This window comes from Anolis carolinensis, chromosome 6, assembly GCF_035594765.1.
Source record: "Anolis carolinensis isolate JA03-04 chromosome 6, rAnoCar3.1.pri, whole genome shotgun sequence".
NCBI classification, from domain to species: Eukaryota; Metazoa; Chordata; class Lepidosauria; order Squamata; family Dactyloidae; genus Anolis; species Anolis carolinensis.
Genome location: NC_085846.1, coordinates 70,748,765 through 70,773,242, shown reverse-complemented (window position 1 = coordinate 70,773,242; position 24,478 = coordinate 70,748,765). Strand labels below are relative to the sequence as shown.

Below are 24,478 nucleotides of genomic sequence, written 5' to 3'. Positions count from 1 at the left end.
GGATCAGGCCTTCTGTCTCCTTCTTCAGTGTCCCATTCGTGAGCCAGAGCCAGGTCTTCTCCTTATCAGCTTTTCCTTCAATTTTGTCAAGGAACTTTCCATGCAATGTTTTGTTGTGCCAGCTGTCAGCGCTAGTTTGTAGTGTGGTTTTCTTGTACTGATTCTTTGTCTGCTGTGCTTTGAGGAGTTTCTGATTTTTGACTTCAATCAAAGCAGGTTCTTCACTTTGCTTTACATATTCTGCCAGGGCATGTTCTTCTTCTTTGACTGCTTGTTTTACATGTAAGAGTCCTCTGCCCCCTGATCTTCTAGGCAGATATAGCCGGTCAACATCACTGCGGGGGTGCAGTAAATGATGAATGGTCATGAGTTTTCTTGTTTTTCTGTCCAAATTGTCCAGTTCCACCTGTGTCCAGTTTATGATGCCAGCAGTATATCTTATGACAGGTATGGCCCAGGTGTTTATGGCCTTGATAGTGTTGTCTCCATTGAGCTTGCTTTTGAGAATTTTTCTGACCCTTTGTGTGTATTCTTTGCTGACCACAGCATTATTATTATTATTATTATTATTATTATTATTATTATTATTATTTTATTATTATTGAGCAATGTTCAGTTTGCATACATTTTTCTGATCCTTGTCATTCACCCAACAGCCGAAGTTTCTGCCACTCACTGCATCTCCTTGCTTGGTTAGTGGAAAAAACAATTTTCTTTGAAAACAAGAAGTGTGGTTCTAGTTTTAAAGCGTGGCTGTGCTCCCAAGAAAGGAGAGTCTGCCTTTGTACATATTAGGGCATGTTCATTGGAGCCTTGTTTTCAAGAGAAATCCTGTGGGGGTTGCCACTTCATCTATGAAATTCTCTCCCATCTTAGTGCAATGGTGCTAAACTAGATGGAGCAAGAATAACTTGATAGAAGGCATCATCTTCTTTTCCCTTTGTCTATGTAAGACTTGTGTAGGTTAGTAAGTCAACGTCATTAAAACAGAGAGAGAACGATTTTGTAAAATAATTATAACTTAATCTAGCTAATTGAGCCTGTGGCTTTCCTTGCCCTGAAGAAATGATTATACAACTGAAATAGAGTAGGACAATAATTTGAGTAAGATGCATGCTAGTTTAACATTTGCTGACTGACTTCTCGCTAAGTCGGTAGAGTTGAAGACCTTAATTGCTTCAAGAATGCAGCATTAGTAAGTTCAGAAGCAAGCAGCTTCAAGATTTCTGTGATGAACATTTTGCTATTTTTTTTCCCTTCCCTTGGTCCTGCCTTGCCAAACTGGCTCATTATGACAATAGATCATTGTGCAGCAGAAATGTAATCAAAAGAATATAGGCATGGGCTTCAGGACACACTGGAGCCAGGACTCCAATAATGCATGCTCAGTTCTTCTTGATTGAGCTTAAGCGTTGCTGCTACCCAGTAATGATGATAATAACCTCTTGGATGACTCTTTAAGTCTCGGATATTTTAGCAGGCCAAATTTGGGGATGTGCTTCACATCCAGATATTGGATATGGTACTCTTTGGGAATGCAGTTCACAGCATGGATTTACAAAAAAATTACAAATCCACACTCTGCTACTGTGAACCATCTTGGAATTATTATTTTTTTAATGAAGAATGGTGTATAAATGTTAAAAATACTAAAATCAAAGACATGTGCAGTAGAGGTGTGCACGGTATTTGTTCCATTTGTTTCATTCGGGTATTTATTTCGTACCGTCCATTCGGATGGACGATAGAGCCCATTTTAGGATGAATCCAAAAGCGAAATGAAAGAGAAAGTTGCACGGTTTCTGTTTCTTTGTTTGGTGTTTGGGCCACATGGCTTTCCTCATGTAGCCCAGGGAGTTCTTCTGCATGCATTAGAAGAGAAGGTTTGGGTTATCTAAGCAATCATGCATGCATTTTCAATGTGGGATGGTTTATGTAGTTAGTTATGTTTGTTGCTTAGTAACCTGAGCCAAGCTGCATTCCAAAGTTGATGACACCATTTAGGGGTTTTGCATGTGATGTGGGAAATGGGAGTATCCTTTCTGGGGACACACAGGAAGTGATGTACATATGCCTCTTCCTGTCTCTTTCTCTTCGCTCCTGCCTGACCATGCCATGCCATGCTGATGTTCCTGTTTGTTAAGAGATATATAGTATCCTGACCTGTTTTTTCTTTTGGAACTAAGATGTTTTTACCTGTATGACCATCATCATACAAGATTGTGAGTAAACATATTTTACTATTTTATTTTGATGTCTCTGATGTTTATTTTATGCGCATGACTTTTTAAAGGGAAAGGGAGGCTGGCTATTTTGTCTTATTATTTATTTCCTTTTTGCCTCTGCTCACATAAACCCCTAGTCTTCTGCGTTTTTACTGCTCTGCACCAATATCTAGCCATATTGGTATCATAATCTTAACAGGTTATGAATATATATTTCTATTAGAAGGAGGTGATGTCTGGATCTTTTGGCCATTTAGTGGCCAAGGAAACTGTGATGTTGCCAGGGTATTTAATGGGGCAACCATCCCCAAAGTGCCCATTGTGGATATGTCCTTTGCTGGTGCTGGCTGGCTGCCTGGCTTGCTGCTGCTCACTCAGCTCACTCAGTCTCTCTGTGCTAGTGTGCTTGCTTGCTGCCTTGTTGCCTTGCCTCTTGCCTTGTCTTCCTTCCTTGTTACCAGGGGAAAGAGATTTGTTTGTATTTAATGTTTTCCCAAGCTTGGCTGCCTTGCTTCTATTTTTTATTCTTTCTTTGAAGGGAAGGGGGCTTGGAATTTTGAAGGGGTGGGGTGGGTTTGGCTGGGGAGTACGTGTGGGGCTTCAGGGGTGGGGGAAAGAAGGGGATCTCTGTAGCTTCTATTTGCTGTACTTTTAAATCTTTAAATCTTTTATCTTAATTCTTTGTTTTAACCCCCCCCTTTTTCCTCCACCTGGGTTGTATTTTCTTATTTAAATATATTTTTCAAACGAAAGAAATTGTTGGGCTTCAACCGTCTCCGCTTAGAAAACTTTTTAAAGGTTGGTGGGCTAAAAGGGGTCAATATCATAGAATCATAGAATCATAAAATAGTAGAGTTGGAAGGGACCTCATGGGCCATCTAGTCCAACCCCCTGCCAAGAAGCAGGAAATCACATTCAAAGCACCCCTGACAGATGGCCATCCAGCCTCTGCTTAAAAGCCTCCAAGGAAGGAGCCTCCACCACAGTCTGGGGCAGAGATTTCCACTGCCGAACAGCCCTCACAGTGAGGAAGTTCTTCCTGATGTTCAGGTGGAATCTCTTTTCCTGTAGTTTGAAGCCATTGTTCCACATCCTAGTCTGCAGGGCAGCAGAAAACAAGCTTGCTCCCTCCTCCCTATGACTTCCCCTCACATATTTGTACATGGCTATCATGTCTCCTCTCCGCCTTCTCTTCTGCAGGCTAAACATGCCCAGTTCTTTAAGCCTCTCCTCATAGGGCTTGTTCTCCAGACCTTTGATCATTTTAGTTGCCCTCCTCTGGACGCTTTCCAGCTTGTCAACATCTCCCTTCAACTGCGGTGCCCAGAATCGGACACAGTATTCCAGTGCCCTCCATGTATGGCGATTTTCACCCCTCTAGCCCCAAAACTGAGGGGAGGGCGAGCCTTGGAAGCCTTCCCATTGCCGCCAATGGTCTGAACAATTTTTTTCTTCAGACACGAGACAAAAATCCCATTTGGATAGGGTCTCGTTTTCGGAAACAGCAAACGAAAATGAAAATGGAGCGAAACAAATGAAATAAAACAAAACTGATAGTGATTTCATACAAGTGCACATCACTAATGTGCAGCCCAATCTAATGCATGTTTACAAATGTAACTCCAACTGGTTCAGTAGGTACACTCAGATTACAGCCTTCAAAGTGCTAAACTTTAGACCAGTGGTTTCCAACCTTTGGGCCTCCAGAAGTTTTGGACTTCAGCTCCCGCAGTTCCCAACAGCTGGTAAACTGGCTAGGATTTCTGGGAGTTGAAGTCCAAAACACCTGGAGGCCCAAAGGTTGGGAATCACTGCTTTAGACGGAACATGATGTATTTGTTAGACACACAAGTAGTACATGGAATCCTACTTGGCTTCAGGGCAAAATTAGTCTTGTGCAAGCTTTTCAGATGCTGGTAGGTGGCCCTCTCACTGGTGGCCTTCAATATTATTGCCCAATTGTTGTCAAATGGGGCCACAAAGGGAGAAGGAAGCTGTATATTGGACTTTTTACATAGTACCTGCTGTTCTTTCATTGATTCATTTGTTCAGTTTTGCTTTTAATCTATTTTAAGTTTTAATTGTATTTATTTTCTATGTTAGTGGCCTTGAGTATTGTTCATCATCATCATCATCATCATCATCATCATCATCATCATCATCGTCATCACTATGTAGTAGGCCTGCTTATTATGAAAGCTCATTGAATACCAAACAATTGTGCAAGAGGACCTAGCACAAGCCTATGGTAAACTTCCATCAGAAGTTCCATTGAAAGCTGGCCATAGAATTGTGCTGGAGAGCTAGTGAGAATACTCCTCTAGGCATCTGTAAGTCCTCCAGTGCAATTCTATGGTGTGCTGCCTCATTGATTTGTAGTAAGACAAATTGGGTTCCAGATTGTACTTATTACACAAAGTGTGTTGGAACAGATCCCTTGTGGAACATAGACCTAAATAATACAAACTGAAATTCCAGTAATAATATGAAAGCAATTCTAAGTGAACTAAGTGACAAAACATCTGAAAGAAATCACAATAACACAATTACAAAAAATGACAGTGCTTTGAACATGCAACATTATTTTTTGATATCAGATTCCTAGATTTTTGCATAGAATCCAAATCACTGATGGTTCAAAACTCTAGTCAAGAACTAAAACCTAATAGACCAGAGCTTTCCAAACATTTCATGTTGGTGATAAACTTTTTAGACATGCGTCATGTCACAACACAGTAATTCAGTTTTACTAGTGTACCAGGGGTTAAACCAACCCCTTGTAAGAGATATTTATTTATTTACAGTATTTATATTCCGCCCTTCTCACCCCGAAGGGGACTTAGGGCGGATTACATTACACATATAAGGCAAACATTCAATGCCTTTTAACATAGAACAAAGATAAAACAAACACTAGGCTGGCCTCGAACTCATGACCTCTTGGTCAGAGTAATTTGTTGCAGCTGGCTGCAGCTGGCTGGCTGCTCACCAGCCTGCGCCATAGCCCGGGCCTAGAGATACAGACATATATATAAAATGTAATAATGAAATGTATGGGGACACAACATATTTCGTGAAAACCTTTCATTTATATTTTAAAAATGTATGATTTCTTGGTTATTTCACATAGACACAGAGGTTTCTCATTATGTTCACGTGACACACCTACACACTGTAGCCGACACGCTAATGTGTCACGACACACAGTTTGGAAAGCTCTGTAATAGACTCTGAAATTGAGATTTAAAAAAAAAATCCAGAATGAATTAAAATAGCAAATTATAGGAATTGACAAAGCCAAAATGAAGCACTTTTCCAACATTGTCTGTGGTGAAGGACAAAATAATACCCTTGTTCCTTTCACAGAAGCTGACAGGGACTGCTAGGTAAAACTCACTTGGTCTAACCAGAAATATCTTTTTATGAACCTGGTTCACAATGGGGTATTGAGTAGAGTTAGAAGTCTCAGGGCAGCTTTTGGTCAGTGAGTGAATAGTCACCCAGAGCATAAATGATGTCAAATAAAATTGAAAATTAATTAAATATCTTGTACATGTTTGGCCGAATTATTCTTATATGATACTAGCTTGGGGACCTGGTGGTGCCCTGGTTATTAGAAGAAGGCATTGTTTGTTTTGGGATGTTAGGTAATAGCACTTAAGTGTGGTCCAGATCTGTCATTGGCAGATCTCTCTGGATAAGGGTGAACTACAACTCCAAGATTCCCAGGGTAATCACCCCCAAACCCTGACAGTATTCACAGTTGGCCATGTTGGGTTTGTGTGCCAAGTTTGGTCCAGATTCGTCATCAGTTGAGTTCAGGGCCCTCTGGATAAGGGTGGACTACAACTCCCAGATTCGAGGTCAATCATCGTCAAACCAGGCTTGTATGCATAGTTGGCCATATTGGGCCCGTGTACCAAGTTTGGTCCAGATCTGACATCGGCTGGGTTCAGTTCTTTCTGGATGCAAATCAAGGTCCATTCACACTAATCTTTGCAGTATGTTCAATTGGTCATGGGGCTTCTCTGATCCAAGTGTGGCCATGATCCCTTGTCGGTGAGGGTCACAGTTTCTCTGGATGTAGGTGAACTACAGCTCCCAAAATCAAGCTCCATCCCCACTAACCCCTGCAGTATGTTCAGTTGGCCATGGGGCTTATCTGTGCCAAGCTTGGTCCCACTCCATTGTTAGCAGGGGTCACAGTTTCTCTGGATGTAGGTGAACTATAACTCCCAAAATCAAGATCCATTCCCACTAACCCCTGCAGGATGTGGGGCTTCTCTGTGCCGAGTTTGGTCCCGGTCCATTGTCGGTGGGGGTCACAGTATCAATGAAAGTACTGCAAGTCTCATCATCCATGGTAAGTTTGGTTGGGATTCATCGTTGGTTGGGTTAACAGTGCTCTCTAGATGTAGGTCTAGTACAACTCCTGTAAATCATGGTGAATTCTCCCCAAACCTCTTGTTCAGTTGCTAATCAATTCCTCTGTGTGCTGTATGCCATAGCAAAGGGTAGGTGTGCTGGTACGGCTGTACCAGAAGCTCCAACTTTATTTTCTTTCTGCTAATGTTTGCAGTCATAAGGCAGGCCGCCTGTCCATCATCATTAAGTTTGGTTCCGCCCCTTGTTCAGGGATCTGGGAGGGAAGGAGCCATTTTTAAGTCAGTCTCACTTAAGGAAGCTAAGCTATAGGATGTAGACCAGCTCGTCCCATAGAAAAGCTTCATATCTCAAGAACATCCGGGGATATAGAACATCTGAGGAATTAGAAACAGAAATTCCAGGGGAACAGTCCCAAAGGTTCTGGCTAAGAGCTCACAGCCTCTTAGCCTCACAGTTCCTGAGGGAAACAGCCCTAAAGTTTCCAAAGACACCTCAGAGAAGGAACAGCACCACAGATCCACACAACCCCAGCTGAAACATCTGCAAGCCTTGGTTGGTAGGTCCACTCGATACCCAGACACATTTGGAATCAGTAGTGGGTCCCACATCAGCTAGGCCCATATAATAGACAGCCTGGGAGAGGTTATAAAGGGGGTTTCTTCTTATAGAGAAAGCACAGTTATCTAAAGCCAATTGTCTGTCCCCTGGGGACTAGACCGAAAAGGCCAACAGTTTATTAAGGAAACCTTGAAGTGTTATTTGACTCCTTGAAGATTTATTATTTGTTCAATAATAAAGACTTTGTTATCTCATTAAAGACTCAAAGGACTATCCTTTTCAGGAAAATCCTCAAGAGCCTCTCTTTGAGGCGCCCTGGCTTCCCGCTGGGCATAAAGTATACGTCCTATACAAAGGCAATAGCTATAGGCCCAGCGTGTGACAGAACAGTAGGAAAGGGTTAAGGGAGAGACAGTGGGCGAGGCCATGCAAATTCCACACCAATTGAGAGAGAAAGGAACCCTGGGATGTCCATTCTGAAGGAAAAACAGAACATCTAGGAGGAAACTGTCCCTGAATGAAAGCCCTTACTTAGGTGGGGGGCAGGATGGTGTTAGTAGAGGATACTGGCAGGGTTTGGGCTACATGTTCATGGCGCTCACTATAGCCCGCAATGTCAGTGGAGGGAGGTCTATGGGGATCTCCTGCTCAGTGGGAACTATAGCTGTTTGTGGAGGTGGGAGGCTGTCTGTGTAAGTGGACACCTCTGCCACATACACACATACACATTTTCACTTTTATTATGTGTATACCCTATGGAGCCCCGGTGGCAAAGTGTGTTAAAGCACTGAGCTGCTGAACTTGCAGACCGAAAGGTCCCAGGTTCAAACCCCGGGAGCGGTGTGAGCGGCCACTGTTAGGTTCAGCTTCTGCCAACCTAGCAGTTCGAAAACATGCCAATGTGAGTAGATCAATAGGTACCGCTCCGACAGGATGGTAATGGCACTCCATGCAGTCATGCCGGCCACATGACCTTGGAGGTGTCTACGGACAACGCCGGCTCTTCGGCTTAGAAATGGAGATGAGCATCAACCCCCAAAGTCAGACTTATCGTCAGGGGAAAACCTTTACCTATACATAGATTACAAACCACAATGAACAAATGATGATATGACCTTTGCACGCTATTAAAAGTTCCTTTTTAAAAATAGCGCACAGAGTATGAACCATGAGTGGGAAGTTTCAAGGTGTACATGAATTAGTGCATTGAAATGCTTCTTTTTATGCTCCAGAGCATTTCCCCTTCTACAATAAAGCAAACAGTTCTTATCTGGGACTGTGTCAATGAAGGTGTCCATTTTTTCCTGAGTTTATTTCTGTTTTATTTTTTATTGCCGTATGCTGTCAAATCCTAGCCAAAGGGGGGGGGGGGGGAAAGAAAAGTAGAAAGGAGGGAATACAAATGTTGGAAGCCGAAGGAAAATATATGCAACACTGCTGTACGCATGCACACACTTGTCAGCATGGAATGTGGGCTTGTTTCATTAATCAAATAAATAGCACACAGCCTTGCTTAAAGCATGTCCAAATTTAGGGGGCAGAGTGGGTATGGAGCTGGGAGATTTGGAGAAATGAGGTTTTAATATAATTAAATATCCCAGGGCTTGACAGGAGGGAGTGACAGATGCGAGGCTTGGATGCAAGATCTGCTGAGGCAGCAAATCCAGAGGCCCCAGTGAAAATCATCTGTCAAATTCATCAGCCACTTAGGCCTGCTTTTTTCTATGTACAGCAGAAAATAACTTGAAAATGATATCAGTTTTAATGCAACAGTGAGCTCTTGTTTCATATATTTCCATACACTTTCACCTGCCTATCTATCTATCCATCCATCCATCTATCTGCAATGCTCTTCCATGGTAAGGTGCCCCTTACTTATTACATCGTCAACGTTTGAGAGGCTATGCAAGGTCTTCTTATAATGGTGTTGTCATTTGTAGTGAAAAATCGATAGTAGACAGATAATATTTATTTTCCATATCAGCTCTAAGCATTACTTTAGCATCTCGGGCAATAGTGCTGTTCTCTGATCCATAAGATAAATCTCGCCTCTGATAATGTCATCCCAACGGGCCCGAACTCAAGCCCATTCGAAGGCATCCGCTGATTTCGGTGGCTTTAGATCACAGCTTAAATGCATTATTTTTCATGGCTTGAAGACAGGCCATTACAGAGGACAGGCCAAATCTCCTGGGAACGTCTCCTACATAAGATCTATTCAAATAAAAGGAGTTTACAGAAGAGCAAAACAACTTCTGAATGCAAGCCAGAGGTATTGTTTTGAACAGCAGGTGCCGAGAATGACAGCGCTCATAGCCTCACCTCTAAGGAGAATCCAAAATACAGGTGGACATGTTGATCTGGGTCAACAAACCGGTTCTAGTCATTTCAGTTTCCACCAGAAACAGACCTTTTGTAAAGCTAATGAATCTGAACAGCCGATTCAAAATCAAGCTAACTCCCATACACAGCCGGGCTGTGGCGCAGGCTGGTGAGCAGCCTGCTGCAATAAATCACTTTGACCATGAGGTCATGAGTTCGAGGCCAGCCCGTGGCAGGGTGAGCACCCGTCAATAAAATAAAAATAAAAAAATAGCCCCTGCTCGTTGCTGACCTAGCAACCCAAAAGATAGTTGTATCTATCAAGTAGGAAATAAGGTACCACTTATAACTAATTTACAACGTTGGAATGAGGAAGTACCATCACAGTGGATGATGAAGCAGCTGCTCCCCCCTGTGGCCAGAATCGAACATCCCCTCATGAGAAGGTTAAATTGCCTCTGCGTCTGTCTCTGTCCTATGTATATATGGGCATTGAATGTTTGCCCTATATGTATATAATGTGATCTGCCCTGAGTCCCCTTCGGGGTGAGAAGGGCGGAATATAAATACTGTAAATTATGCTACAACTGAGGAAACTCTTGCTACCAAGACCTATTTTTGTCCTTAGACTGAAGGTGGTAGCAGATGGCATAATTGTTCCCGAAAATAAAAAGGGAAATCCAGGTTTTTGACTGTGTGAGCCCTGGTTCTGTTATACCACTACATTTGTGAGAAGAAAAGCAGTCTTTAAAGGTGGAAAAGAATTATTTGTCATAACTGCATACAGCAAGTTATGAAGCAAGCACATACTTGGTCTCAGTTGTCGGGATGCAAATCCCAGGACTTTGCTCTGATAATAGGAGTTTTCTGTATTGTATTTTGGTAGCATTACTCCCCTTTTAGGCCTTTTGTTTTGTCTTTTGAAGCAGCACTCACTATAAATGAACATGTAAGAACCTCCCATTTAGCTGCTTCCATTTGATGGTTACAGGCGCTGTTGGAAATACCAACCTCCCAAGCTTCTCACCATTTGTTTATTCATATATATATATTTGCTAACCTGTATTCTATGTGTATGTTGATTTGCAAGGTTGACTGCACCTCTTTGGTGTGGGAAGGGTTATAGACATGTCATTGTACTAAGCATGTTCAGACTCAGGACTCCATTTTGTTATTGAGTTTGCATCAGACTACAGAGGAGGTGGATGCATGTTGCTGTTAGGACTTCAATAGAGAATTATGTTTATGGACTTCAGTGAGTACAACTATACTTAAAGACTATGGACTATTGATTAAAAATGATACCCTGTGTACTCAACACAGAGAAAAGCAACATCCTATCAATAACTGAACTTTAATAAGGGATATGCCTGTATGGTGAACTAATACAAGATGTTTATGAATAAACAAAATATGTTATTATGTCAGCTAAAGAAGATTTTGTTTTTTTAATCTCTGAATGCATATTTTAAACTAAACTATTTTAAGGGAGTATATATGTTTTTGGGCAATTACAATTGCAATTACAATAACAAAGAGACAACCATCCTCTGCTAACCAAATATATTTTGTAGTGCCATGTATTTGTCCTTGGCAGTCCAAAGACATGGTTCTTCAGTTTAACAGCCGAGTTACCTGTGTGCCATTACATGAATGCTTGTGAATATCACTTGTTAAAAGAGTTAACTTCTAACAACATACTTTTATTGACTAGTGGTTTTCAAAAGATGATCTTCATATGTTCATGGGGATTCTCATTTACCAAATGGATGTGACATCATTTTTCCTTTTCAGTAGGGTTGTGATTGCCATTTATTTCCAAAAGGTTATTGCCCCAGAGAGTGGGTGCAATTGACCATCCACTATAATATTGGGAAGAAACATTTTACTTCCTGTTAGTGGATTCAGGACTTCTTTTAATGTTTGCATGGATATACAGCAAATCTTTGAGTCAATTTTGTTTGCCTATTAATCTGGATCTTCATTGAAGTTTGTGTATAGATGTTTACATAATGGTACTTCTGCATTTTTCTGGCCTTGTCTTTTCTTTAGATGGTTTTTTCAAAATGAAAAAATGGTGCACAAATATACCATAGTTGTTTTTTTAAAATGAGAGTACCGAGAGACAAGATTTGATTCACATTGAAAAATTAGGTAGATTCTAACTTCTAATTCCTCCCTCACCAGCAACTTGTTCCCATGCCATGGGAAGCTCTAGTGCATTTCTATGACATTTTAGTGTTTCGGCCTCTTGAAAGAAATTAAGGCAGTTGGACTGGCATGCAACTGCTTCTTTTAATAGGTTTTTCCAGATATATCATTTGGGATACCAATGGGCTGAATCTGCTTTGCTTCCCTTTTTCCATTTCTATTTATTGAACGCTGATTCATGGCTGGAAAAGAAAGTAGACTTTGGCCTTGACCTCCTGATAAAGAGCTTTGAAGAGAAAATAAAAGTGTTGCACAAATTCCACAATTAACTGATTAAATCACAAGTGCTGGTACCGCTTTTGCTGCTGACACACCTTTGCAAAACCAGTATCAGGGCGCACTTCTGCTCTGACAGGATGACAAGAATGAAATGCTGGCACACAATATAGTTCCAACATCACAAATGTGTAAGAAATTGGATGTGAAATAAATTGCTTCCTGCCATCTCTGGGCCACCAAGTTCTCAAGAGAGGCAATGTATTGTCCTTTTTTTCGTGTCAGAAGTGACTTGAGAAACTGCAAGTCGCTTCTGGTGTGAGAGAATTGGCTGTCTGCAAGGACGTTGCCCAGGGGATGCCTGGGCAACCAGATGTTTTGATGTTTTTACCATCCTTGTGAGAGGATTCTCTGGAGTTGGAGTGACAGAGGGAGCTCATCTGCGCTCTCCCTGAGTTGGATTCGAACTGGCAACCTTCAGGTCAGCAACCCAATCTTCAAGTCATCAATCCTGCCAGCACAAGGGTTTAACTCACTGCACCACCGGGGGCTCCATAATGTATTGTCCTAACTCATAGAATCATAGAATCATAGAATAGTAGAGTTGGAAGAGACCTCATGGGCCATCCAGTCCAACCCCCTGCCAAGAAGCAGGAAATCGCATTCAAAGCACCCCCGACAGATGGCCATCCAGCCTCTGCTTAAAAGCCTCCAAGGAAGGAGCCTCCACCACGGCCCGGGGGAGAGAGTTCCACTGCTGAACAGCTCTCACAGTGAGGAAGTTCTTCCTGATGTTCAGGTGGAATCTCCTTTCCTGTAGTTTGAAGCCATTGTTCCGTGTCCTAGTCTGCAGGGCAGCAGAAAAAAGTTTGCTCCCTCCTCCCTATGAATTCCCCTCACATATTTGTACATGGCTATCATGTCTCCTCTCAGCCTTCTCTTCTGCAGGCTAAACATGCCCAGTTCTTTAAGCCGCTCCTCATAGAGCTTGTTCTCCAGACCCTTGATCATTTTAGTTGCCCTCCTCTGGACACATTCCAGCTTGTCAACATCTCCCTTCAACTGCAGTGCCCAAAATTGGACGCAGTATTCCAGGTGTGGTCTGACAAAGGCAGAATAGAGGGGGAGCATGACTTCCCTGGATCTAGACGCTATACCCCTATTGATGCAGGCCAAAATCCTGTTGGCTTTCTTAGCAGCCGCATCACATTGCTGGCTCATGTTTAACTTGTTGTCCACGAGGACTCCAAGGTCTTTTTCGCACACACTGCTGTCAAGCCAGGCGTCCCCCATTCTGTATCTTTGATTTCCATTTTTTCTGCCGAAGTGGAGTATCTTGCATTTGTCCCTGTTGAACTTCATTTTGTTAGTTTCGGCCCATCTCTCTAGTCTGTCAAGATCATTTTGAATTCTGCTCCTGTCTTCTGGAGTGTTGGCTATCCCTCCCAGTTTGGTGTCGTCTGCAAACTTGATGATCGTGCCTTCTAACCCTTCGTCTAAGTCGTTAATAAAGATATTGAACAGGATGGAACCCTGCGGCACTCCACTCGTGACTTCTTTCCAAGATGAAGACGATGCATTGGTGAGCACCCTTTGGGTTCGTTCGCTTAGCCAATTACAGATCCACCTAACCGTAGTTTTGTCTAGCCCACATTTTACTAGTTTGTTTGCCAGAAGGTTGTGGGGGACTTTGTCGAAGGCCTTACTGAAATCTAGGTACGCTACATCCACGGCATTCCCTGTATCGACCCAACTTGTAACTCTATCGAAAAAAGAGATCAGATTAGTCTGACATGACTTGTTTTTGGTAAATCCGTGTTGACTATTAGCGATGACTGCATTTGTTTCTAAGTGTTTGCAGACCACTTCCTTAATGATGTTTTCCAGAATCTTGCCTGGTATTGACGTAATTGTTTGGGTTGTTCTTTTTTACCTTCTTGAAGTTAGGGACCACATTCGCCCTCCTCCAATCTGCTGGGACTTCTCCCGTTCTCCAAGAACTCTCAAATATGATTGCCAGTGGTTCTGAGATAACTTCCGCTGGTTCCTTCAGTACTCTTGGATGTACTCTTAGTTGCCCACTTGGGTTGTCCAGTCTGAGTTCAGCTTAAAGATGACATACCCTCCAACATTTCACAGATGAAAACTGGGACACGGGTGGCCAAGCAACATCAAAGCATGGTCAAGATGGCAAAAACCATTAATGAGGAAAAACAGACAATCTTGGAGAGGAGGCATTAATGTGCTTTTGCATGATCCTAATGGGAGGGACAAAATGTTGCCCATTCCTCTCCTTGCTTAGTTAGTTTGATGAACTCAATTTGGAGCAACTGAAGAAAGGGGAGAACAAAGGGGGAAAGTTTGAAGAGAAAGAGGACCATTTTTTAAAAAGCAGTTGGGAACTGGGACAAATGATAAGTAATCAAGACTGTCCCTGCCAAACTTGGACTTTTGGAGGATGTAAGATTAAACAACACTAAGAAGGGAGACCAGTTGCCTTGATGTTCAGCCTTCAGCACCACAATTATCAGTTGAGCAGACACATGGGTCATCTAGCCAATATATAGCATTGGGAGGACAATAGCTTTATAAACAAGCACCTTGGTATCCCTATGGATGTCCCGATCCTCAAACATTCTCTGCTTCATTTGGAAAAATGTTGCACTCACAGAGCATTTTCAGTGTCAATGTTGACTTTTGTGGAGAGGTAGCTGCCAAGGCAGCAGAAATGGTCAACTTTTCCCTGTTATAAGCCTGTGAAACCATCTACAGACATCACACTCGACTCCTCAAACGATTCCATCAACGTTGCCTCTGAAAAATCCTGCAAATCTCATGGGAAGACAGGTGGACAAATATCAGCATGCTACAAAAACATTGACTACAAAAACATTGACTACTAAAAAAATTGACTACAAAAAAGATAGAACTGCATAAAACGAACTTACAGTAATACGTTGTCAGAGGTTAAATCCATAAAAAGTTCAGTCCTAACTGCCTAGAGAAACAGCTGTGGATCCTGGTGGGAGGCAGACTGCGTTGGATAATCCAGAACATTGGATAAGCGAGAGACTACTGTAATAGCTAAACCTCTGAAAATGGAGCATCCTAGAAAAAGCCAGGGCTGGCACTCGTGACAGTAGTGTTATATACGTTTTGTTATAGGTCCCTATCACATTGACTGACTTGTACTATTCTTAAATAAGATAACACATTTTATTACCAACCGTTTTTCCTTTCCCAATGCTCCCTCCAACTCCTACCCAGTTTCAAAAATAAGAAAAAGCAGGCAATTTTTATTAATATTCTCCAAAGATCTTCATAACCCCATGCTGCTGAGTTCAGCAGAAAAACAGCAACAAGAGAGCCATTGTGCCAATACCTGGAGGCAGCTTTCTTCTGTTTGCCTGCAGGATATAATCCTCTTTAAATCTAATTATTCAGTGTTCAATTATTCAGGCTGGGGCTCTGGGCTCACAACTAAGCTCTTGGTCATGTCCCAAATGGCTGCCGTCACCTTCGACAGCACTGTCCCCAGGACCCTAGTCCCCAAAGTGGGAATGGTTGTTGTGTTGCTGAAGCCAGTCACAATGCTGAATATTCAAATGGTTCTCTTTGGCCAGTTTGTGCTCAACACATTTAAATCCATCAGCAGCACTGTGTCTGTTTTTGTCATTTCCCTATGTTCGAAAAACACCATGTTCCTGAATGTTTTCGCTTCCACTAGAGCAAACGCTGAGAATTCATGCAAGTAGCACCACAAACTCATGGAGTTTTTCCCTCTACAGAACCTCCCTTTGCTTCTTCGTAGATGAATCTCTGGGGAGAATTGCATGGATAGCATCACGTATTGTGGCTAAATGACATGGAAGCAATTATGCACCATTTGGACAAGGACAGCATAGTGGGGAAGAAAAATAACAAGGACACATAGGACACAATGGAATTGAATCACATTTGACAGATGTGACTGCTTTTTAGAAGTTTCTTGAACTCTAGATGAGAGAGAGAGAGAGGGTTGTCACGCTTAGTCCCAAATTGAATGATTATGCTTCTCTTCTGATCTGAAAAGGCAAATGAGATTACTGTTGCTGTCATATCTATCTCAAGGGCCTGGCATTGCTAGAGGAACTAAAAAAAGGAAAGTCTCAGAATTGCTGCAAAACATTTGGCCTCATGATATACTTTACTTAGGTCAGTGGTTCTCAACCTGTGGGTCATCAGATGTTTTGGCCTTCAACTCCCAGAAATCCCAACAGCTGGTAAACTGGCTGGGATTTCCAGGAATTGTAGGCCAAAACACCTCGAGTCCCACAGGTTGAGAACTGCTGGCTTTGGGGAAAGGTGGGAACTATCTATGGCTGTCAAGAGTGGGATTACAAACCTTCCAACATTTCACAGATGAAAACAAAGACATGTCTGACCAAGGAACATCAGTGGGTGGTCAATATGGTAAACATTATTACCAAGGAAGAACACATAAGACAAGAGAAGCGTCAACAATTGGCTTTGCCCGAGTCTACAGGGAAGGGCAAGATTCTGACCGCTTCTCTCATAACCCTGCTCCTGGGTTGATGCAAAATCTTTTTTCATTTTGAACTCAGTTTGCAAAACATAAAGAGAGAGGACAACAATGGAAGAAAGAGAGAGAAACTGAGACAGTTTACAAGCAGCTCAAAAAGTTTCTGTTTCAAAGGTTTAATCCAGACTGTCCCTGCCATATCAGGACAGTTGAAAGATAGGGGCATAGAAGAATTATAAAATCAAACAGTTGGAAAGGTTTCTATGGACCATCAAGCCCAACCACTTGCTCAGTCCAGGATCTCCAGCAATAGCTGTCCAGCATCTGTTTAAAGATATTCAGAGAAGGAGACCCCACCATATCTCTAGGCAATTTGTTTCATTGTTGAGCCATTCTTTCTGTCAACAAGTTCCTTATAAAGTTTAGTTGAAATCTATTCTCCTGTAAACTCAAACCATTAGGCCAAGTTTTTCCTCCTCCTCTTTGTGCCCACCTTTGTTACGAGTCAGACACCAGCCAATATAAACAAATCAGTTTATAGCAAAAACAACACAAAGGAGCCTAAGAAACAACCAAAAGAGGCTCAAAAACACTTTCTCTTCAGTGTGAGATGATAATGTCCAAAAAGAACTCGAAAAATCCAAACTCAGGATATAATCTGGATTATCCTAGGAAATAATTCAGATTAAAACAAACTTAGTTGAAAAAGCTGGAAACTCGCTCCACCTGTTGGTTGAAGCTAAACAAACACAGGAAAGCTACCAGTAGTTACCCACAGTGACCAACGGCCACAAAATGCCCCAAAACGTTGTTAAAGCTAAACCGCGTCGTAAAGGAGAAGTCACAGCCGCCACATCCGGTCTGCGTCGTTAGGGAGAGTCACGGGCATCGAGTTCCAGTCCAAGTCATCAGGGAGCAGTCAGTCACCAAATTCCAGTCCAAATCGTCTGGGAGAAGTCAGAGTCACCGAATTCCAGTCCAAGGTAAACACAAAGAGCCAAAGCGACAGAGGCAAGCCGGCAGGTCCCAAAGCAGTCTTCCAAACACGTCTTCTGAAACAGAGAACCTGAAAAGCACCCAACAAAACACCTTGCCGATTGCAAAGTTACATTAGCAACAAACTTACTTTTATCTACAAGTCTTCCTCCGAACTGGAGCCAGCCAACGCCCCATCCACAGCTGGTTGCTGCAAATCCTCATCAGAGCTGGAGTCGCCCAACGCCCCACCTCCAGCTGCAGCCCTTCTACGATCTCTCCAGCCAGACCACCTTCTATCCAAACCCATAACTCCCCAGGACCCATCTGTATCTTCTCTGTGCTATCCCTCAAATGTACCACTGCTTGTGGGTTCCTCAAGAATCTCCCGGATCTCCTGAACCCTTGTCAAATCCATCTCCTCACTCCCAGAGTCTGACATTCCATCCTCCTGACTCCCAGCCCCACAATTCCCTTCAAAACCCTCAAAGGTATTATCATCAGTAGGTTCCATAAGTATTTCCCAGATTCTCTTCCTTTGTTGCTCCTCATCAGTCTTGCTCACGAGTCGTCTTCCTGCCTCTTCTAATACAACTAGTAGTATCTCTACTTGAAGACTCCATCACAACAACCCTTGAGGTATTTAAAGAGTGCATGGATGTCACTCCTCAGTCTTGTCTTCACCAACCTTTTCTCGTATGTTTTGTTCTCCATGCCATTTTCCATCCTCATTGCCCTTCTCTGAATCTGCAACAACCTGTTATATTCTTCTCAAAAGGAGACACACAGAACTGAACACAGCTCTCCAGATAAGGCCTGACTAGTGCACATGTAGCGGACTATTGCTCCCTACAACTTGGTAACTATGCTTCAATTCATATAAGCTAAGAGTTTTTTTTTTGCAGCATCACACTGCTGGCTTATGTTGAGATTATGATCAAAATGGGATTGCATGGGATTGTCTCTTCTGCAACCTACTCAACTGCTCCTGCGCAAATCTTGGAGTCGCTATCAAGTTTCCTGCCGCTGTTGTAATTGCCGCCACATGGTAGATGCCTCTTGCTTGGGCCCCTTATATTCTTAAGAGAGGCCTTTCTCCTAAAAAAACTCACTTTTATTTGCAGTGGCTCTCAAGTCCTGTCAGCTGGCAATGCAAACTGTCTCCTTTGCATCAGAAGAGAAAGGAAGAATGAAAAAGCATTTTTATGGATGACATAACCAAATGGTGGTGCCATGACCCTATTTCCAGCAGAAGCAGAGGATTTCTCTGGTTATTTATTAAGCTGTAAATAATTCATGATTCAATATTAAATTAATTAATTGATTAATTCATAAAGTACAAGTAATTAATAATTAATTGCTTACTATGTGCCCTGAAGCAGCACATAGTATAGCAAAAGAGACAAGAGAGAACTGTTTGAATATGTAGGATTACTGGCTGAAGTCCCCGAATTCTGAATTGTTTGATTCTAAGGGCCTTTCCACACAGCCATATAACCCAGAATATCAAGGTAGGTAATCCACAATAACTGCCTTGAACTGGGCTATCTGAGTCCACACTGCCATATAATCTAGTTCAATGTGGATTTTATGCAGTTGTGTGGAAGACACCTATGTGTATGTCTTAATTCTGCCCCTGGCATTGGTTGGTATTGCTTAAGAGATTAGTACACTGAGGTTGAAGATCTCTTGGCCTTCTAGTTGTTTGGGCTCCAACTCCTACAAATCCTTAGTACTGGGCATTCTAGGTGGGGTTGATGGGAATTGAAGGCCAAAGTTTAGGTTGACAAGATTTCCCAGCTTTCTATAAAAACGTTAGTCTTGATTTATGGAATATCTATAGGTAAAGGTAAAGGTTTCCCCTGACGTTAAGTCCAGTCATGTCTGACTCTGGGAGTTGGTGCTCATCTCCATTTCTAAGCCAAAGAGCCGGCGTTGTCCGTAGACACCTCCAAGGTCATGTGGCCGGCATGACTGCATGGAGCACCGTTATCTTCCCGCCGGAGCGATACCTATTGATCTATTCAAATTGGCATGTTTTCGAACTGCTGGGTTGGCAGAAGCTGGAGCTAACAGTGGCCGCTCATGCCGCTCCTGGGATTTGAACCTGGGACCTTTCGGTCTGCAAGTTCAGCAGCTCAGTGCTTTAACACACTTCGCCACCAGGGCTATACTTTCATTTAACTTTCTATATTTTTGAACCAGGTATAAGATGCTCCAAAGCAGTACAGTTTTCGAAAATCTCTGTGATGGCCTAGTCCTTGGGTCTGTATTTGCTGCCGCTAAGAGAGTCACAGAGAAAGGGCTTCCTTTGGAAGGAAGCCTTTGAGATATTTCAGTTTGTCTCATTCTCACTCCACTGGTTCTCCAAGTAGCTTTCACAACATTGCAACACTCTCTGAGGCTCCAATTCTCAAACACCCCTCAACTCACTGCATTAATATTAAAGCCGGGGTTTCCATTCACTTCATGCTGGCTGGAGAAGAGGAGAGTTGGCGAAGGCAGTGGCACCATCTGGAGCCTGTCAGTATTGTGTCGTTCATCAACTGAAGGGGCTTATTAGAGAGCAACATGGACAACTGCTTCACGGTTGGGGCTGAACAGATCTGTATGTGTGTTTTTTTTAAAGGAGAGTATCCTGGACTACTTTCCATCCAGGTAGCTATTGAAACGGGGGACTGGCTACAGAGATGCTATCCACAAACAAACTTAACAAATGCATACGGTTTCAGTCATAGGGTTGTTGTATGTTTTCCGGGCTGTATGGCCATGTTCCAGAAGTATTCTCCCCTGATGTTTCAGTCATGTTTGTGGAAGGATTTGTGGACAGATACATCAATATGCTGTGTTGCAGTTAAACATCAAGAAAACCAAGATGATGGCAACCAAACTGATAACTGGCAAATAGAGGGAGAAAACAAGGAGTTAGTGACAGACTTTGTATTTCTAGGTGCAAAGATTACTGCAGACGCAGACTGCAGCTAGGAAATCAGAAGACTTTTACTTCCTGGGAGGAGAGCAATGACCAACCTCAATAAAATAGTGAAGAGTAGAGGCATCACACTGGCAACGAAGGTCCGCATAGTTAAAACAATGGTATTTCCCATAGTAACCTATGGATGTGAGCAGGGCCGTGGCCAGAAAAAAATTTCGGGAGGGGTTTTGAAAATTTCGGGGGGGGGGGGGGTTGAACCCCTAGCACGCACCCCTCCCCGCTACAAACCTGTCAATATCTGCTTGAGATAGTGCCTGGAGGGACTCTTAATGTTTTTCATCTCGTGGGGATTTCGTTAACCAGTTAAAATTCATGAGTAAACCAGATTTTTTTTATAACCTGAAACATTTCGGGGGGGGGGGGGGTTGAACCCCTAAAACCACCCCCTCGCTACAGGCCTGGATGTGAGAGCTGGACCATAAGGAAGGCTGAGCGAAGGAAGATAGACACTTTTGAACTGTGGTGTTGGAGAAAAATACTGAGAGTGCCTTGGACCGCAAGAAGATCCAACCAGTCCATACTCCAGGAAATAATGCCCAACTGCTCACTGGAGGGAAGGATGTTAGAGGCAAAGATGAAGTAATTTGGCCCCATATGGAGAAGACAGGAAAGCTTGGAGAAGATCATGATGCTGGGGAAAATGGAAGGAAAAAGGAAGAGGGGCCGACCAAGGGCAATATGTATGTATGGTATTCTTGAAGTGACTACCTTGTCCTTGAAGGAGCTGAGGGTGGCGATGGCCAACAGAGAGCTCTGACATCGGCTGGTCCATGAGGTCACGAAGAGTCAGAAGCGACAGAATGAATAAACAACAATACATCAATATCATCCCAGCTTAAATACCCTAAAGGCATCAGATTCTGTCTGATCTTGGAAACAGCTCTGGTTTGTATCTAGATGGGGGATCACCAAGGAATTCCAGATAGTGTAAGCTATATTTCAGAGGAACTGGCAAAACCATCTCTGAGGATTCCTTGTCTTGGAAAACTCTATGAAATTCATGGGGTGTCATAAATCAACAGGTTAAAGATATGTATAAACATCAGCAGTAGCAGCATCACCATCACCATCATTCAGAGAGCCAGTGTTGTGTAATAGTTTGAGTGATAGACTAGGATTTGAATGCATGCTTATCTGGAGTACCACTGTATGATCTTGAGCAAGCCACATTCCTTCATCTTTAGGGAAAGGTAAAGGCAAAGCTCCTCTGGATAAAACTTTTTCAAGAAAACCCTAGGATAGGATCAATCTAACTTTGGCTTGAGTTGAAGGCACATATGAAGAACAAACATACAAAGTACCAATTTAAGTGTTGTGGTATAGCTGCCCAAATCGTGTGTACCATTTGTCACTTGTAAACTATCTAGGGGCCCTTCCACACAGCCATATAACCCAGAATATCAAGGCAGGAAATCCCACAATATCTGCTTTGATCTGGAATATCAGATAACCCAGTTCGAAGCAGATATTTATTTATTTATTTATTTACAGTATTTATATCCCGCCCTTCTCACCCCGAAGGGGACTCAGGGCGGATCACATTATATACATATAGGGCAAACATTCAATGCCCATATACACATAGAACCGAGACAGAGACAGACAGATGCAGAGGCAATTTAACCTTCTCCTGATGGGATGTTCGATTCTGGCCACAGGGGGGAGCAGCTGCTTCATCATCCACTCTGACCGCACTTCCTCATTCCAAAGTCGTAAATTAGTTAAATTTGCCTCCCCACTTTTATAAGTGGTACCTTATTTCCTACTTGATAGATACTACTATCTTTCAGGTTGCTAGGTCAGCAACGAGCAGGGGCTATTTTTTATTTTTAATTGACGGGTGCTCACCCCGCCACGGGCTGGCCTCGAACTCATGACCTCATGGTCAGAGTGATTTATTGCAGCAAGCTGCTCACCAGCCTGCGCCACAGATATTGTGGGATTTCCTGCCTTGGTATTCTGGGTTATATGGCTGTGTAGGAGGGCCTTAGGATGGAAACAACTGCCTGATAGTAGGTTACTCTTCTGTCATGAACCATGTGCAGTATGATTAACATAAGCTTGATTTAAACAATATCTAGAGCAGACCTGCACAACATATGGAGCGCATGCTGCCCACCAAAGGATTTCAGGCAGCCCACAAAAGATGTAGAGGATGTAAAAGAAAGTAAGATGTAATGAGTGCTTTGTCTCTGAATAAATTGTGTCTGGCATTACTGGGTGCTGCTTTGTTTAACCCGCCTTGGAAAGTGAGGTATTAAAAACCTATCTGCAGCATATTTTAATTTTGGCCTCTACCTACTGCCATGTGCAGGCCTTTCCTAGACTATACCAGAGCCTTGTCCCAGAGCTAATCTGATGTATTTCTGAACCAATTTTCCATCCTTAGAATTATAAGGACTGACTGTAGTTTGGAGTGACTGCAGTGCCACAGGCCTCCATTCCGGAGTAAATTCACTTCAACAGAGCATACCCATTACACTGTGGTGGAGGCTTGGTTTATATTATAATTGAATGATATTAAATTGAATATGAGATATGCCAGATCACAAGGAGTATGATCGGCAGCAGCTCCAGATCTTTTGTTGTTGGGTTAAAAGTGAGCTACTTATAGCTCTTAACATGTGAAAAAAATAGTGCTCCCCTGAAAGGAGAGAACATTGTGTACCTTTTAAGATTAGATTAAGCTGCATTTTTTAAAGTCCCATTTAAATCCAACCTTTAGCTGTGGTGTTTGGCCCAGAACTTGTCACCAGTCTCAAGAGGGGTGGGGTTAGGTGAAAATGCTTCCCAAAGATTGGATTACTTTGCATAGGTTGTGGGGCATATTTTAGGAATTTCTGACATAGTTTCAAATATGACATGGCCAAGAGTTTCTTCCTCTTTCTCCTCCTCTTCCTCCCCCTCCTTCTTCTCCTTTCTTTTAAAGAAAAATTATCAAACAAGGAACACACACAAAGCCTTTGTTATGCTTCAAGAAGTGGCTTAGTTGTTCTCCACCAGAGCTTGGAAAAAGGTGCTTAGCAAGACTCCAAATTCCAGTGGTGCCTGGTGGCTCTTGTGTCATTGGGGCAGTGAATCTGCACAGGGATTTTTATTTTTAAAGACAATATCGAAAGTGTTGAACCCTATCTCTAAACTAGTTTCAGTACCCTAGATAGCTCCTGGCTAAAATCTGGAGTGATTTTACTGCTTCACAGACAGGGGAGCCACCAGCAATTTCTGAAATTGGCCAGACAACATCAACCCTGGATTCTGGGAGTTAGTATAAAAATAAAATGCAACATTTTTTTCAGGCTCTGTTCTCAATCTCATAGTATTCTGGCTGGCATCCTGCTGGTGGCATATTTAGAGGTAAGTCAAATTCATGCTTGCATATGTCTTCACATTGTGTAGTCATGGCAGGAGGAGATATTCAATAATAATAATAATAATTATTATTATTATTATTATTATTTATTAGTGATGTTGACTGGCTATATCTGCCTAGAAGATCAAGGGGCAGAGGACTCTTACAAGTAAAACAAGCAGTCAAAGAAGAAGAACATGCCCTGGCAGAATATGTAAAGCAAAGTGAAGAACCTGCTTTGATTGAAGTCAAAAATCAGAAACTCCTCAAAGCACAGCAGACAAAAAGCCAGTACAAGAAAACCGCATTACAAACTAGAGCTGACAGCTGGCACAACAAAACATTGCATGGAAAGTTCTTTGACAAAATTGAAGGAAAAGCTGATAAGGAGAAGACCTGGCTCTGGCTCACAAATGTGACCCTGAAGAAGGAGACAGAAGGCCTGATCCTTGCAGCCCAGGAGCAAGCCATCAGGACAAATGCAATCGAGGCCAAGACTGAAAAATCAGCTGATGACCCAAAATGCAGACTCTGCAAGGAAACTGATGAAACCATTGATCATATCCTCAGCTGCTGTAAGAAAATCGCACAGACAGACTACAAACAGAGGCACAACTATGTGGCCCAAATGATTCATTGGAATTTATGCCTTAAGTACCACCTCCTAGCAGCAAAGAACTGGTGGGATCACAAACCTGCAAAAGTATTGGAAAATGAGC

At 42.6% G+C, this 24,478-nt stretch overlaps 1 long non-coding RNA gene across 1 annotated transcript in view; it reads left to right on the top strand.

Moving 5' to 3' along the window:
* Positions 1-23,760, top strand: part of LOC134299996 (uncharacterized) — a 37,882-nt gene extending 14,122 nt beyond the window's left edge. The window contains exon 3 of the long non-coding RNA XR_010007261.1: positions 23,707-23,760. This is a non-coding gene — a long non-coding RNA (uncharacterized LOC134299996). The remainder of the gene's footprint in view (positions 1-23,706) is intronic.
* Positions 23,761-24,478: the final 718 nt, after the last annotated feature.